This window comes from Opisthocomus hoazin, chromosome 33, assembly GCF_030867145.1.
Source record: "Opisthocomus hoazin isolate bOpiHoa1 chromosome 33, bOpiHoa1.hap1, whole genome shotgun sequence".
NCBI lineage: Eukaryota > Metazoa > Chordata > Aves > Opisthocomiformes > Opisthocomidae > Opisthocomus > Opisthocomus hoazin.
Window position 1 is genome coordinate 340764 of NC_134446.1, and position 14837 is coordinate 355600.

Here is a 14837-nt window from a genome sequence, read left to right on the forward strand (position 1 = left end):
GTGTGTGCTCACAGGGCAAGGGGGGGATTCTGCCTCTCTGCCCCACGCTGGTGAGACCCCCCAGGGGTACGGGGCTTGGGAATGTGAGGGCCCAGCTGATGAGGATGCGGGTGAAGCTCCAACCAGGAGGTTGCCCAGCATGAGTCGGTCAGCCCCACGCATTATGGCTGCCTCAGCTAAGAAAAAAAAGGAGGGTAACTGTCACAGGCGATTCCCTGCGGAGGGGAACAGAGGGCCCGATCTGCTGACAGGACCCATCCCAAGGGAAGTCTGCTGCCTCCCTGGGGCCCGGGTCAGGGATGTTGCTTGGAAACTCCCTGGTCTGGTGTGGTCCTCTGACTGTTACCCCCTCTTGGTAATGCAGGTTGGCGGGGACAAGATCGCGGAGAGAAGTCCCAAGGCCATCAAAGGGGACTTCAGGGCACTGGTCGAGGGATCGGGGGCACAGGTGGTGTTTTCCTCCATCCCATCAGTGGCAGGGAACAGCACTGAAAGGGGAGGAAAGCTCACCCGGTTAACAGGTGGCTCAGGGACTGGTGCCATCGGTTGAATTTTGGCTTCTTTGATCATGGGGAGGTGCACACAACACCGGGCCTGCTGGGGACAGACGAAGTACAGCTGTCTCAAAGGGGAAAAAGGATTCACTGAGAGGGCTTTAAACAAGGTTCCAAGGGGGATCACATCACTAGGGATGAGCTCAGGTGTGTCATGGCAGGGTCAGGGGGAGATCGACAGCCCAGCTCAAGCGCATCTACACTAATGCACGTAGCATGGGCAATAAACAGGAGGAGCTGGAAGCCATTGTACAGCAGGACAGCTAGGTCGTCATCACAGAAATGTGGTGGGACAGCTCGCATGACTGGCATGCTGTCACGGATGGCTACAGACCCTGCTTCGGCGGGGGAGGGGGGGGGGGTTGGACCAGATGACCCACAGAGGTCCCTTCCAACCCCGACCACTCTGTGATTCCGTGGGAGCCCTGCATCCAGCTCTGGAGCCCTCGGCACAGGACAGACCTGGAGCTGGTGGAGCGGGGCCAGAGGAGGCCCCAGCAATGATCTGAGGGCTGGAACCCCTCTGCTGGGAGGAAAGGCTGGGAGAGCTGGGGCTGTTTAGCCTGGGGAAGGGAAGGCTCCGGGGACACCTAAGAGCAGCCTGAAGGGACCTGCGAGAGAGCTGGAGAGGGTCTTGTGACAAGGGCATGGAGTGATAGGCCAAGGAGTGATGGCTTCAAGCTGCAAGAAGAGAGGGTTTGATTGAACGTGAGAAAGAAATTCTCCACTCTGTGGGTTGTGAGGCCCTGGCCCAGGCTGCCCAGAGAAGCTGTGGCTGCCTCCTCCCTGGCAGGGTTCAAGGCCAGGTTGGAGGGGGCTTGGAGCACCCCAGGCTGTGGAAGGGATTTCTGCTCATGACATGGGGGGCTGGACCTGGATGACCTGTAAGGCCCGTTCCAACCCAGACCATCCTATGGTTCCATGAACATGCAGAAGGCCCAGGCTCTGTGCAAGAACAGCATCCTCTTACTGGGGATTTTTTAAGGGGAGGGTGTTCCTGCTCCCCCAAGGAGGGAGCTGGTCCCAGGGTGGGGGGAGCTGTGTGGCCTCCCCCTGCATGGCACTGGGGCTCTGGCGGGAGCTGGAGGCCTCCGTCGCTTTGCAGGCTCTTCCCAAAAATCAGATCTTGAGGTCCAAGACAGTCGGTGCCATGGAGCGAAGGCGCTTGCTCAGCCGCCGCTCCCCTCTCTGCCCAGAGGGAAGGAGGAGGCAACACTGCAAGGGAAAGGCAGCAAGCGCTTCGCAGCGGCGCACAGCAGCATCGCTACGTGACAAAACCAAGGCCACTGCCACCAGTTCTGCAAAATCCACTGATTTCACATTAAAAGTCCTTTATTTTTGGAAGATGACGGTAATTTGGGTTTGGGTTTTTTTTGAAAACCCCTTCACGATCTGTGTCACCACGGTGGTATGGTACACTGTCCTACTGCAACATGCCATATAGATTTCGAATAAATAAAGCTACAAAGCCCAAGTTATGTACAAAGATCTTCGGCAAAGATAATTATGTTTACAAACCTATGTACAATAAAACAAATGTAAACAGTCAAATGCAGCAGAGGATGCACAGGAAAGGACGACCATACAAACCCTGACGGCGAGGGGGGGGCTTCCCGCCTCCCCTCTGCTGGGGCCGATGGTTTTTTTCTCAGCACTTGTAAATAAACCAGCTTGGAGCTGCAGAGCCAAGCGAACGCGACGGCCCCGAGCAGGAATGAAGATTTCTAAACCCACAGATCAAACCCCGGCTGGGTTTGCTGGTTCTTTGTATAAAATCCACCGACTCCGAGGCACACGGACAGAGAACTCTCACAAACACGTTGCTCTAAAGACCCATGAGGTACACGTAGTCGCCCAACACTGTCGCAGAAGCGCGCAGGTGACGCTGTGAGATCCAGTCCTATATTACACGGATCAGAACAGGGGTGGGGTGGTGGCGGGGTCCCAGGAGGGGGCTTTGTGGATTTGTGGCTTCCTAACGCTCCGGCGGAGTTCCCGGTGTGGCGGTGCGTGGATGTTTGCCTGACGAAGGCACCGGGAGCACACTCCAGCCGCTCGCTGCGTTGCTGCACGGGTGGGGGAGCGCCGAGGGGCCGCTTCAGCACAGCTCAGCCACGCCAGCACCCAGCAAGGCAGGCGATGTTCTGACTGACGAGTGCTGGGCACGGGACCGTCACCCCCGCGCCCCCAGCCCCTCCATCCCTCCCCCCCGTAGGGCCGCGCAGCTCAGCCTCCCATGCCCACTCCAACACACGGCCACGCACTGGCCCCGCAGTGATTTATTAAGCTGCGGTAACTGAGTCATGGACCTGATTCCTGTCCAAAGAGCCGCGGCGCAGCCTCAGCCAGGGGTCTGAGGTCTGAGCCTTACCGGGAGGGCAGCAGCTGCCCGTCCTGAGCAGCAGGATGCTGGAGCAGGCAGGGAGAAACGCTGCCAAACCTAAGTTAGAGAAGAGATACGGTGAGGGGCTGAGGACCGCCAGGCCGAGCAAGACTCCTGCAGCCCGTGAAACAGAGCACTGCGGGTGGCAGCTTGAGCAGCTCGGGGTGTGGGGCCAAGGCAGAGAACGTCCGCTACAGCGACAGGAGAAAACAAACTGTATTAATGTGACATGGAGGGCCATGAGCTCAGGGTCTCCTCAGGCAGCAGGGCGCAGGTCATGTTCCAGCGGGGCAGGAATGGGCAGCAATCAGGAGCAGTTCTTCTCGTGGTGGGCTGAGAAAAGCATCCGCATGTCCGAACACGACCTCCTGTGGGCTCATACGCTCAGGGGGAGCATGTTAGGCGCCGAGGACGGTCGAGAGGCTCCCAGTCCGGGGGGACCTTGATCAAAGCCGTTTACTGCCCTGAGGAGCAAGAAGAGACAGGCCGGTAAGTGATGAGCCCCAGGAGATGGCACCGCTCACCCCTCCCGGCCCCAGCAGCTGGAGAACAGACCCCTCTCCTCCCCTCTCACCTCACCCTGGCTGTACGATGGCTGCAAGGCCACTGTGACCACAACAGGGCTCCCATGGCTGCGCCCACCCGCAGCCAGGGACAGGCGCAGGTGGATGCTCACCCCGCTGCCTGGAGGTGGTGGGTGCTGCCTGATGACCACCCCAGGAGGACAAGCAGCTCCTGCGCAGACCCCAGACCCCCATGCCGGGCTCTGGGCAGCTGAGGGGCCGGGCACAGCAGCGCTGCAGGCTCGCTCCCCACGGCCAGCTCCCCTCCCCTCTTCACGGGTGCTGGTGGACTGCGAGAGGAGAACATGGGTCTGACAGCTTTTCCATCTCTACTCTGTTCTGGCTTTGGCAGATCTTCTGTGATCAGGCTCAACACACAGCGTCTGCCCAGGCTCACCATCTGCTGATCATCACCACCACCACAGCCTTGACAACCAGAAGCGATGGCATCCCCATATCAGGACAGCACGTCCACCCCCACTGTTGTCCCAGAACCAGCACCCTGCCCTCACAGTCGGGTTTGTAATAACAAAGGCGAGGGAGAACTCCCCCAGCCCTGCAAGGTCCCTACCTCGACGTCTGCTGGATCCCAAGTGCTGCCTCTGCAGCCCTTCACCAGCTTCGCCCGAACCACCGGCACCCCAGAAGATGCCATTGAGATCCCTCCTGGCAGAGCTACGTTTGGGAGAGGGGACACCTGAGGAGATAGCCTCTGCTGAACAGAGCTGCGAGCTGCGGTGAGTAGAAGCAAGAAGGAAGAGAAGCCGAGGGCTCTCCTGACGAGCTCGAAGCCAAGCCAGGAGCCGGCAGCTCCGGAGTCCCAGGCTGCGCCCACTCCGTGGAGCACATCCCGCTCGCTGCCGTCACTGCCCACGGGACCGAGATGCCACCAGCCCACGCGCGGTGGCTCACGACTGCATCCCCGGGCAGAGCAGCGCAGTTTCCGCACTCCTGTTCCTGTGCTGCGCACATTCACCGGTGACCTTGCAGCTCCTGCGTCAGGGATGAAAAAACTCCACCAGCAACCCCAGAGGCTGCTGCCGTTGCACTGGGCAGTCACAAGCTCCTTCCATGAGGAGCTAAAATCCCGACAGTCGCTAGCAAGAACAGATTCCCATGGTAACGCAGCTCACTGCCGCAGGGAGTCAGGCTGTTTTCTTTCCCCATAGAATCTCAAAATGGTGGGGGTTGGAAGGGACCTCTGTGGGTCACCCAGCCCAACCCCCTGCCCAAGCAGGGTCACCCAGAGCAAGTTGCACAGCACCGCGTCCAGGCGGGGCTGGAATATCTCCAGAGAAGGAGACTCCACAGCCTCCCTGGGCAGCCTGGGCCAGGGCTCCATCACCCTCAGAGGGAAGAAGTTCTTCCTCGTGTTCAGCTGGAACTTCCTCAGCTTCAGTTTGTGCCCATTGCCCCTTGTCCTGTCGCTGGGCACCACTGGAAAGAGTCTGGCCCCGTCCTCCTGACACCCACCCTGCAGATATTTATCAGCCTTTCTAAGGTCCCCTCTCAGCCTTCTCTTCTTCAGGCTGAACAAGCCCAGCTCCCTCAGCCTCTCCTCGTAGGAGAGATGCTCCAGTCCCCTCACCATCCTCGTAGCCCTCCGCTGGACTCTCTCCAGTAGCTCTTCATCTTTCTTAAACTGGGGTGCACAGCACTGGACACAGCATTCCAGATGGGGCCTCACCAGGGCAGAGTAGAGGGGAAGGAGAGCTTCCCTCGTCCTGCTGCCCACACTCCTCTTGATGCACCCCAGGATCCCATTGGCCTTCTTGGCACCCAGGGCACACTGCTGGCTCATGGTCAACCTGTCATCCACCAGGACACCCAGGTCCCTTTCCACAGAGCTGCTCTCCAGCAGGTCCGCCCCAGCCTGTACTGGTGCCTGGGGTTGTTCCTCCCCAGGTGCAGGACCCTGCACTTGCCCTTGTTGAACCTCATCAGGTTCCTCTCTGCCCAGCTCTCCAGCCTGTCCAGGTCACGCTGAATGGCAGCACAGCCTTCCGGTGTGTCTATCACACCTCCCAGTTTGGTGTCATCAGCAAACTTGCTGAGGGTACACTCAGTCTCTTCATACAGGTCATTGATGAAGAAGCTGAACAAGGCTGGGCCCAGTACTGACCCCTGGGGGACACCACTAGTTACTGGCCTCCAACTAGACTCAGCACCACTGATGACAACCCGCTGAGCTCTGCCATTCAGCCAGTTCTCAATCCACCGCACCGAGCACTCCTCCAGTCCACACTTCCTGAGCTTCCCTAGAAGGATGTTATGGGAAACCGTGTCGAAAGCCTCACTGTTAAACACCCACACTAGCACAGCCTGGCTCAGAGCAGGGAGAAACCACCTTTCCCACCTCCTCCCCATTGAGCTGGAAACTTCAACTCCCATTCGAGCATTGCCTTGATACAAGGAGGTGCCTCCCTGGCTGCATGCAGTAAAAAGCTGCTGGAAGAAGCTCAGGGGCAGACGTATCTCACTGTCTACATTTGGATGACGGGCCATGAAGCCAACCTGATCCTGACACGACTCTGCAAATTAGTTAACAGCTCGGAAGCACCTCTGACAAGTAGGACGGGGGGGGAAAACAAAACCTAACAACAACAAAAAAAAAACCAACCCAAACTGGATTAAAACGTGGTACTTTGCTCCCTTCTGAAAGGATCAGAGAAAAGTGGCATTCCACGTCAGCAGCCTGGGTGTGCTCAGGTCTGATGAGCTGCGTTCAAGCCCAGCTCTACGGCTCTGTCACGTTTCCTGCACTAAACTCCGGGCTGCTCTTTCACAGAATTGTTTGGGTTGGAAGGGACCTTCAGAGGCCATCTAGCCCAACCCCCTGCAGTAAGTAGGTGCCCAGCGACAGGACAAGGGGCAACGGGCACAGACTGAAGCAGAGGAAGCTCCAGCTGAACACGAGGAAGAACTTCTTCCCTCTGAGGGTGACGGAGCCCTGGCCCAGGCTGCCCAGGGAGGCTGTGGAGTCTCCTTCTCTGGAGATATTCCAGACCTGCCTGTATGAGGTGCTGTGCAGCCTGCTCTGGGTGACCCTGCTTGGGCAGGGGGTTGGGCTGGAGACCCACAGAGGTCCCTTGCAACCCCTACCATTCTGTGATTCTGTGAAATTAAAATACATTAAACAGAGGAACTGAGAAAAATAACAAATAAAGTATGCTGGATGACTCCTGGCTAACCTCCCAGAGGAGAGCGGGGAAGAGAAGTCCTTGCGCCCGGTCTCCAAGGTCTCCGACAGTGCCGGGAGGAGCACACGCATCGCTCCAGCCTTCAACCGCTCTGCCCAGGCCTGACACAGGCGCGGGGCTCCTGCACGGAGCTGATGCTGCCCGACAGTCTGGACACCTGCCCGCAGCCATTAATCCCAGCCAGATCACTTGCCTGCTGCTTCTGCCTCATTTCACCATCCCTCAGACCCGACCCACTCTATGGGGCCCGCGCTGCGCCCTTGCTCTGGGCTTCCTAAGAAACTGGGCTCAGGGGTGCTTCACAGGGAGCCGAAGCCCCAGTCCCTGCTGGGAACAGCCCCAGCAGTGGTTTCTGATGGATGCTCCTGACTGCCTGCCCCTGCAGTGGCGTGGACCTTGTGCCCGTTTCCAACTGCTCTCTCTGCCCTGTGATTGCTAAAGACAGATTTTTACATATTAATCTTTATTCCAAGCTGTATTTTGTGCTTGGCACCTTATCTCCAAGACTCTCTCAAGTCTAAGTATCCAACAAAGCCTCAGCAGAAAATTCTCCTGTTGCTGAATAGCCCAGGCTGAGGAGTAAATGGATGGGCTCAAAGCATGCTTGGAGACCAGCCCCCCAATAAAACAAGAGGAAAAGAGAGTTTTCAGGCAGGGCAGTGCTTTGAAACACACCCAAGCAGCAGTAACAGCACAAGGAGGCAGAGGAACGCCCAGCACAGAGATGCAAGGAGGAAGATGGGGACAAGGCTGTGGCAGATGAAGCTGACAGGGACCTGCACCTTTCGACAGCACAGGGAACCCTCCGTGCTCCCTCGAGAGGCAGATGAGGGAGACGAGCAAGACCCTTGGATGCTGGAGGTGGTGCCTGCACCGAGCCCCTGTGCCCAGGATCCCCCCACAGAGCCCGGGACCCCGGGGTCTGCACAGGCTGCTTCCAGCTGGCACGGCTGTGGCGGGCAGGGACGGTGGCACCGAGCCGGAGCACTGCTGTCTCGACGCGCACGCTGCTGATCACACCGTCCTCCGCCCCTGCTCTGCAACCCTGGCTGGCTCCCAGCACATCTGTGCCTTTGTTGGCTTTCCCATCGGCCAGAACCACGTCAACCGGGCATCGACAAGACGACAGCAACGAAACGTTGAAGGAAAAACACAACCAAAGGGCAAACTAACTTTCAAAATTCACTAAATTAACAGCAGGGATACTTCATCCTGTATCTCTGATGTGACTGATTCAATCAGAACCATGCATGTATTTGAAGAACTATTGATTAGATCAAGAAAGCATGCAGCACTCAATCTTATGTTTGCAACAGGTCACAGAAGCAGAGGAGTTTATCTAAAGTAAGGAGAAAGAGAGGGATTGCGGCCTCAGGCTTTGATCATGGACCATTAGTTTGTAACGCTGAGAGAACTACCCCATGCAGTTAGCACAACCACCGACTCGGCACCTCCAAGCATGGAGTTAAAAGGCATGCAGCTTATCATTGCAAATGAATTCATTTACCCATGACCAAGGTGGGGAATACGACCTTTTCACGCCTAGTGGAGAAAAATTGAAACAGTTTATGCACACGATAAAGACATTTTTGGCCATAACCCTGGACGCAAGGAATGGGGCAAAGCAAAGGTGTTCAGCTGAACCTCACCAGACCTCTCCCCTTCCACCTCTGCCCGGGCAGACGAGGGGTCCTATTTCAGCGACAACCAGCACTCCCACCATACTCCACGGTCGCAAGCGCGTGACCCAGATAAAACCCTGGAGCATTGCAAAGCACGTTACAGGACATGGGATTACTCACCTGCATCCGAGGTACCCACACGTCCCTCTTTTCCAGGAAAACTTTTTCATAAGGCGGACTAGGGAACGGGAAGACCGCCCTGCTTTCACTGCCTGATGTGTTACGATCAGGGTTGGGGTAACTGTGTGCACTGTGTAAATATCCCTACGTGCTTCACGGGACTGCTACAAGTGTGCAAGCAGAGGTGCTTCTCACATTCAAACCCGAGCTTGTTTGAATAAAACAAAGCCCAGCAGATTGACCAAAATAACCTAAGCATAAACACCATCTACAAGGACTTTGATAAGAGTGCAGGCAGGGGAGTGGGGGAGCAGTGAACACGGAGTTCATGCCTCAAGCAACAAACACTACATGCTGGCTCACATGCTGCCTCAGCTCTGCTGCTCAAGTGCCAAGGCTCTGCAGAGCCCATCAAAGTCAGAGCCATTTTGTTCCCCAACTGGATCGAAGTTAATAACCAATTAAGAAATAGTACAACACCAAAAAAAACAAGTATCTATTCGAGAACATCCTCAGGTGCTGTTCTGCCATGCCCGGGCATCCGAACAGTAACAGCACATTCCTGAAGGAACAAGTCTGCAGGAATCTAATCTCACAGCAGACATTGAGTTTTGAAAAAGTAGGCAAGTCCTGACTCTTCCAATTCCCCAGCAAAGCCTCGCTGCGGGCCCAGCTGTCCTCCAGGCCTCTGCTAAAGTGACGCTCCCCTATGTCAGCTCCTGCCCATCGCTGTCTTTGGCTGCCTGCTCAGCTCCGCTCAGCAAGCAAAGAGCAGATGTTTGACAGGAGATGGAGACTGGCCAAACACTTTAACCAACAAAATGGCAGAGGAAGGAAAGTAAGTGGAAATGTAATGCTGCAGCTGAGTTACCTCTGTCCCATTCCCACCACCCAACAACGGGCTGCTCTTTAGGCAGCGGCTGCAGATGGGATGGCATCTACAATCACATGTGGCTGTTTCAGGCTCCAGCAACAATGAGGGGCAGGGAGGAGAGTACAGGGGCTGGGGAGAGAGGAGGAGAGGGGATAAGCAAGGCATGCCTTGCCTCAGCCCCTCATGCCCAGCCACCGCCGCATGCTCCAGGTCCGACTCCTGCCAGCGCGGCTGGAGCTGGGCGGCTGCTGCAGCGTGCGGGCGTGATGGGGCTGACCACATTGCGGTTCAGAGCTCGGTTCAGCTTACACGTGCAAAGTTGTACAGGTTTTACACGGCAGCCACGGAGACGCGTGCCCAGCACAGACACTGCGATCAGCCCCAGCACTCAGAGACCTCCACAGGGGCAGCAAGATTGAGCAGGAGCCGATGTGGGGAAGAGGCACGGGCCATCCACTGTCAACAGCAGGTGGGCGCGCAGAGGAGGAGGACAGGACAGCAGGGATCTCTAACAACCTGCCGATAAGGACGTCAGTCATTTCCACCCCCTTTTCTAGCCCACTAACATCCTCCAGCTCTGCTGTAGAAGTTAGTTTTCAGGAGGGTGGGTTTCTAAACCTTTTTCAGCTACAACCTGCTGGTAACTACAGGCAGCCAGCCCAGATAGCAAGTGTGATGACAATCCAGATAATTAAAAGTGACCCCACCCCACACAGCAATCAGCTTATTTGTCACACCACAACTCGATATAGCCATGCTGCCTCCTAAGAACAGCTATAATCTCTCCCTAGCAACTACCCTGACAGCTTGTACCTGAAATATCACCCGTGCCCTGCAAGTGTGAGCTGCCGTGGTGATGCACAGACCCCAGCCAGCCTTGCAGTGCACAGACGACCCAAAAGTCTGTCCCATTTGCACAGGACACTGACTTTGTTATGTCTCCAAACTCTTCTTTTCCAAAACCAGCAAACAACAGTGACTCTAAAAAAACTCTGAATACCAGTTTCTAAGGTGCAACTTGTCCCGCTACCCACGTAGCAACACAATTCAGCTCAAACGAGGATGATTGTAGGAAGCTCAGCTTGTCTGCTCTGTATACAGCACTCTTCAGGTCGGCAACTGCTCATTTACTTCCCCAAAATAAATTCTGTATTGAGGATGTGTGGAAAGCCTTGACCACGGGCGAGTCACGGGAGACACACGGGGTCGTTTCTCCTGTGAAAGCAGTTTCTGGCTTCACGGCTGACGCACAGCACAGACAGCAGGGAAGCAGTTGCTCCCTCGATCAGCCAGAACTATGCCCTTAATGACGTTTTCTTTTTCCCCTCATAGAGGGGGAAGTACAGCAAACAGGGCACCACCCTCCAAGCGAGCATTTGCTGCCTGCACTCAGCTGTTCTCACCAAGGGAACCTCCAGATTTGCCATCACGTACTTCCCCCGTGTGAGCACACCAGTAGCTATGGCAACTCCACCGCTACTTACTTGAGATCCTTTCAAAGGGCACGTTCACTTCACCAGCAGGTTTGCTGCCTGGGTTGATTTTTTTGTTACCTGAGAGGCAGCTGCAGCTGCCAAGAGATTCGGCAGCAGAGGGACAGGACAGGCACTGACACCCTGCCAGCTACGAGACAATCACGCTTGCTTTGCTCTTTGCTTTACAGAAATCAGCACTGTCACCCTCCCCATCCCCTTGAGACTGGCTCCACAATTTATTTGTCCTATAGGATGAAAGCTGTGGTGGGCTAAAGACAAACCAAGAATAACTTCTGCTCCAAGTAGCATCCTGAAACACACTCCCTTTCAGGATAAAAGCATATCCTTACTTATCCTTTGTCGAAGAAAGAAGTATGTCCCGGATGAGGGTACTTTGTGACATTGCTGTTCATCACGCCGCTGTTAACATTCCCTGAAATGTAGGATTTCCGTGATGCCTGGTCCTTTGCAAAATTTCTGCAAGCAGCTAATTTGGATTCTAAGGCCTGTGAAAGAGGAAAAAAAAAATGACGTCAAAAAAGTAATACCGTTAAGAGGAAGTATTTTGCTGCTCAAGTTCAGGCTTTGTCATGACCCCAAGATCACCACGATCAGGAACCCAGTGTGATCACCTTTGGCGAAAGCTGAACTGAATGGGAACAAAGCTGTCATTTTCTCTGCCATCCAACCACAAAGGAAACCCACACAACGAGACGCTGACGCAGACTGCCACGCGTGACTCAGTTCCATCAGGGCTCAGATTTTACGACATATCAACACTCAATTAATTACCTAAAATAAGGAAGCCAATTCCTAGCAGAAGTTACCAAAACTTCCTGCTTCAGCAGCTGCAGTAAGGCTGGCATAAGCTAATCAGAAGTCTAAGACAGAGCCTAAAGCAGAATCCTCAAGTTTTGCCAGGGACTTTGTATTTGGGACTTTGTATTTGGAAATTCAAATTTTTTTCTCCAGGGCAATGCCTTCTAGCATTTCTTTCTTAATCTTGGCCTACAAAACAAAGCCAGTTTCTTAAGTGCCATTGGTATGCTTCAGAACAAGAAGTGCTACAGCATCAGATGAGGAACCCAAGGCAGCAACTAAGCCTGTCTCTGTGGTCTGTACATCATCTGTACTACTGCGCAGCAAGCCTGGTGAGATCTTGTTCCCCCGTACAAGGTGACAGTCTCTGCCTCATCTGCTGACTCCTGCTAGAAGGGAGGCCAAAATCCTGATTCTCTCCTTCACTGCAGCACACCCCCTGCCCTTTCTGCTGTCTGTCACAAACTGAGGCTTTGCTTCAATAGCAGTCCGGTCTAGCAGAAAGTCCTTGCAACAATTTATTACATCCACCCTGCGCATGGGAGCATTCATACACTTGCAAATGCATACAGCGGAGACAAAACCTCATCTCCCCAAACACGGGGCTTGGTCCCATTCCACGTAGAAAAATATTCCACTGATAAGACACTGGCATGCTATCACAAGTAAGTGAACACTACACAGTGTTCTAGAAATCCATGCAAGCTTACTCGGTGGCTATATAGGCAGATATATTGTGGTCAGCAGGTCGAGGGAGGTTCTCCTTCCCCTCTACTTTGTCCTAGTGAGGCCCCATCTGCAGTACTCTGTACAGTTCTGGGCTCCCCAGTTCAAGAAAGATGAGGAGCTACTGGAGAGAGTCCAGCGGAGGGCTGCTAAGATGGTGAGGGGACTGGAGCATCTCTCCTACGAAGAAAGGCTAAGGGAGCTGGGCTTGTTCAGCCTGGAGAAGAGAAGGCAGAGAGGGGACCTTATAACTGCCTAGAAACATCTTCAGGGTCGGTGTCAAGAGGATGGGGCCAGATTCTTTTCAGTGGTGCCCAGCGACAAGGGGCAACAGGCACAAATTGAAGAATACAAAGTTCCAGCTGAACATGAAGAACAACTTCTTCACTCTCAGGGTGGCAGAGCACTAGAACAGGCTACCCAGAGAGGCTGTGGAGTCTCCTTCTCTAGAGATACTCAAACCCTCCTGGACAAGGTCCTGTGCAGCCTGCTCTGGGTGACCCTGCTTCGGCAGGGGGCTGGACCGGGTGACCCACAGAGGTCCCTTCCAACCCCCACCATTCTGTGACCCTGTGAGATATAGATAACTACCTACCTCTTGGTCTCAAAGCACCTATCAGCTGGAAATAGCCTGTGTGATCTGTGCCAAGTGAATCTATCTCAGCTGCATGCAAGAAAGCTGAGGGGAAACTTCTTGCAGAGAAATGGAGTCTGAGGCTCAGGATGAGGCATCTTATGAGTAGCCAAAGCCACAGAAATCCTAAACATCCTCTAATCGTTACTGAACAAATGCATGAGCTGGAATTTTGTACCAGTGGCAGAGCGTGTGTCTCGGAGCAGGCTGGGAACAAGCATGCTTATTTGGCATTTCCTGTCCTTGCAGAATAATCACACGGGATTGTGCTTAAGCTCTCAAAATCCCCTGCAGACTCTTACTCACAATGATCCCATTTTAAACATGTCACTCCATAACCCCGAGTTATCCTGCTGCCCTTTCAAACCAGCTACGAGCTCACAGACTCCAAACATGAACAATGAGTTAATTTTTAATTTCAAACTTTGCTAAAACAACTGTCTGTACTGCAGCTATTGCTGTTCTCAGTGCTAACCACAAGAGATAGAGGAAAGCCAGCACCGGCGGTGAGACACGGAGGCTACCCATGCTTCCACTCAGAACACCAGCCACTGAGGCACGTCAACAAGCTTCTCATAACTCAAGAGTCGCCTTCATTCAACTGGAAAGCCATGCATCCTAAACAACACTGTAACAGATGTTTAAACCACTTCTTCCTTGCTTATTGTGGTAATCCCTTTAAAGGCTCACACATTTCACTTCCCCATCAACTACAGATGGGAACATTTGGCTTTCTCCTGATTTATTTTCTCACTTTCTTATCACAGGCTTCTACTTTTTTTTCTGTTTTCAGCACCTGTTGCAGATCTCCCCAGGCATGATCTCAGCTCCCCTCCCATGACACACAGTTACTGTGCAGCAGGCACCCAGAGTCTGAGTGCCAGTTCTGCATCTGGGTCTCACTAGAGAGGAAGCCACAGGCCACACCTGAGGTAAGAACAAGTGGCTGACAGTGTCTAACCCCATACACCAAAGTGCTTGAGAAACTTCTTATTCCAAATATGAATTTCATCACCCAAAGTTGGAATCAGAACCTTAGTAATATGCTTTACAAATCAAGATCATTAAAAAAAATACATTATCACATACTAAACACTGAATATGGATGCTTTGGAAACTACAGCACAGGCCAAGACCTTGTGATTGTGCACAAGGATGAAAGCTCAGTGACAACCCCACCGAGACAGGAATACTTCAGTTCAGAGCACTCACCCCCACTTTCCGCAACAGATCTCCCACAATGTTGAGCGCAGATATTCTAGCCGAAGGAGTAAGGGGGCTGGTACCAAATCCATTTGGTATAGCTGCAAACACAGACACATTTTATTACCTGCTCCACTTCTCCACAGGTTTTTTTATTTGTTTTTTTTGTTTGTTTGTTTCAATTTCAATAAATCAACTCCAACGTAAAAAAGTAAATCTAAAATCCTACTGCAGGCTATTCACACAATTACCCCACAATAACACGCAGACTGCATGATCACTAGCCATGGAAAAATGAAAAAGCTTAATTCCTGTCCACTGCCCTCTTTCCCATTAGAACTACACACAGAGTTCTCGCACTCTCCATCTGCAAGCTATTGCCCGCAATCCATCTAATCCAGCCAGAGCTTCCCCTGGAATCTATTCTTTCTAATTTGAAAAATAACGTATTAATCCTTGCAGTTGTCCAGAGCCTTCCAGACAGGGAAGCGGACTGGACTAACACCCTGCTGCCTCATAGAGAAAACAAGACCCCCAAAAAGTATGTGTTGTAACAGGGGCAGTCTAGACTGTTTGAATTACTGCCCACCATTTACTCACCACT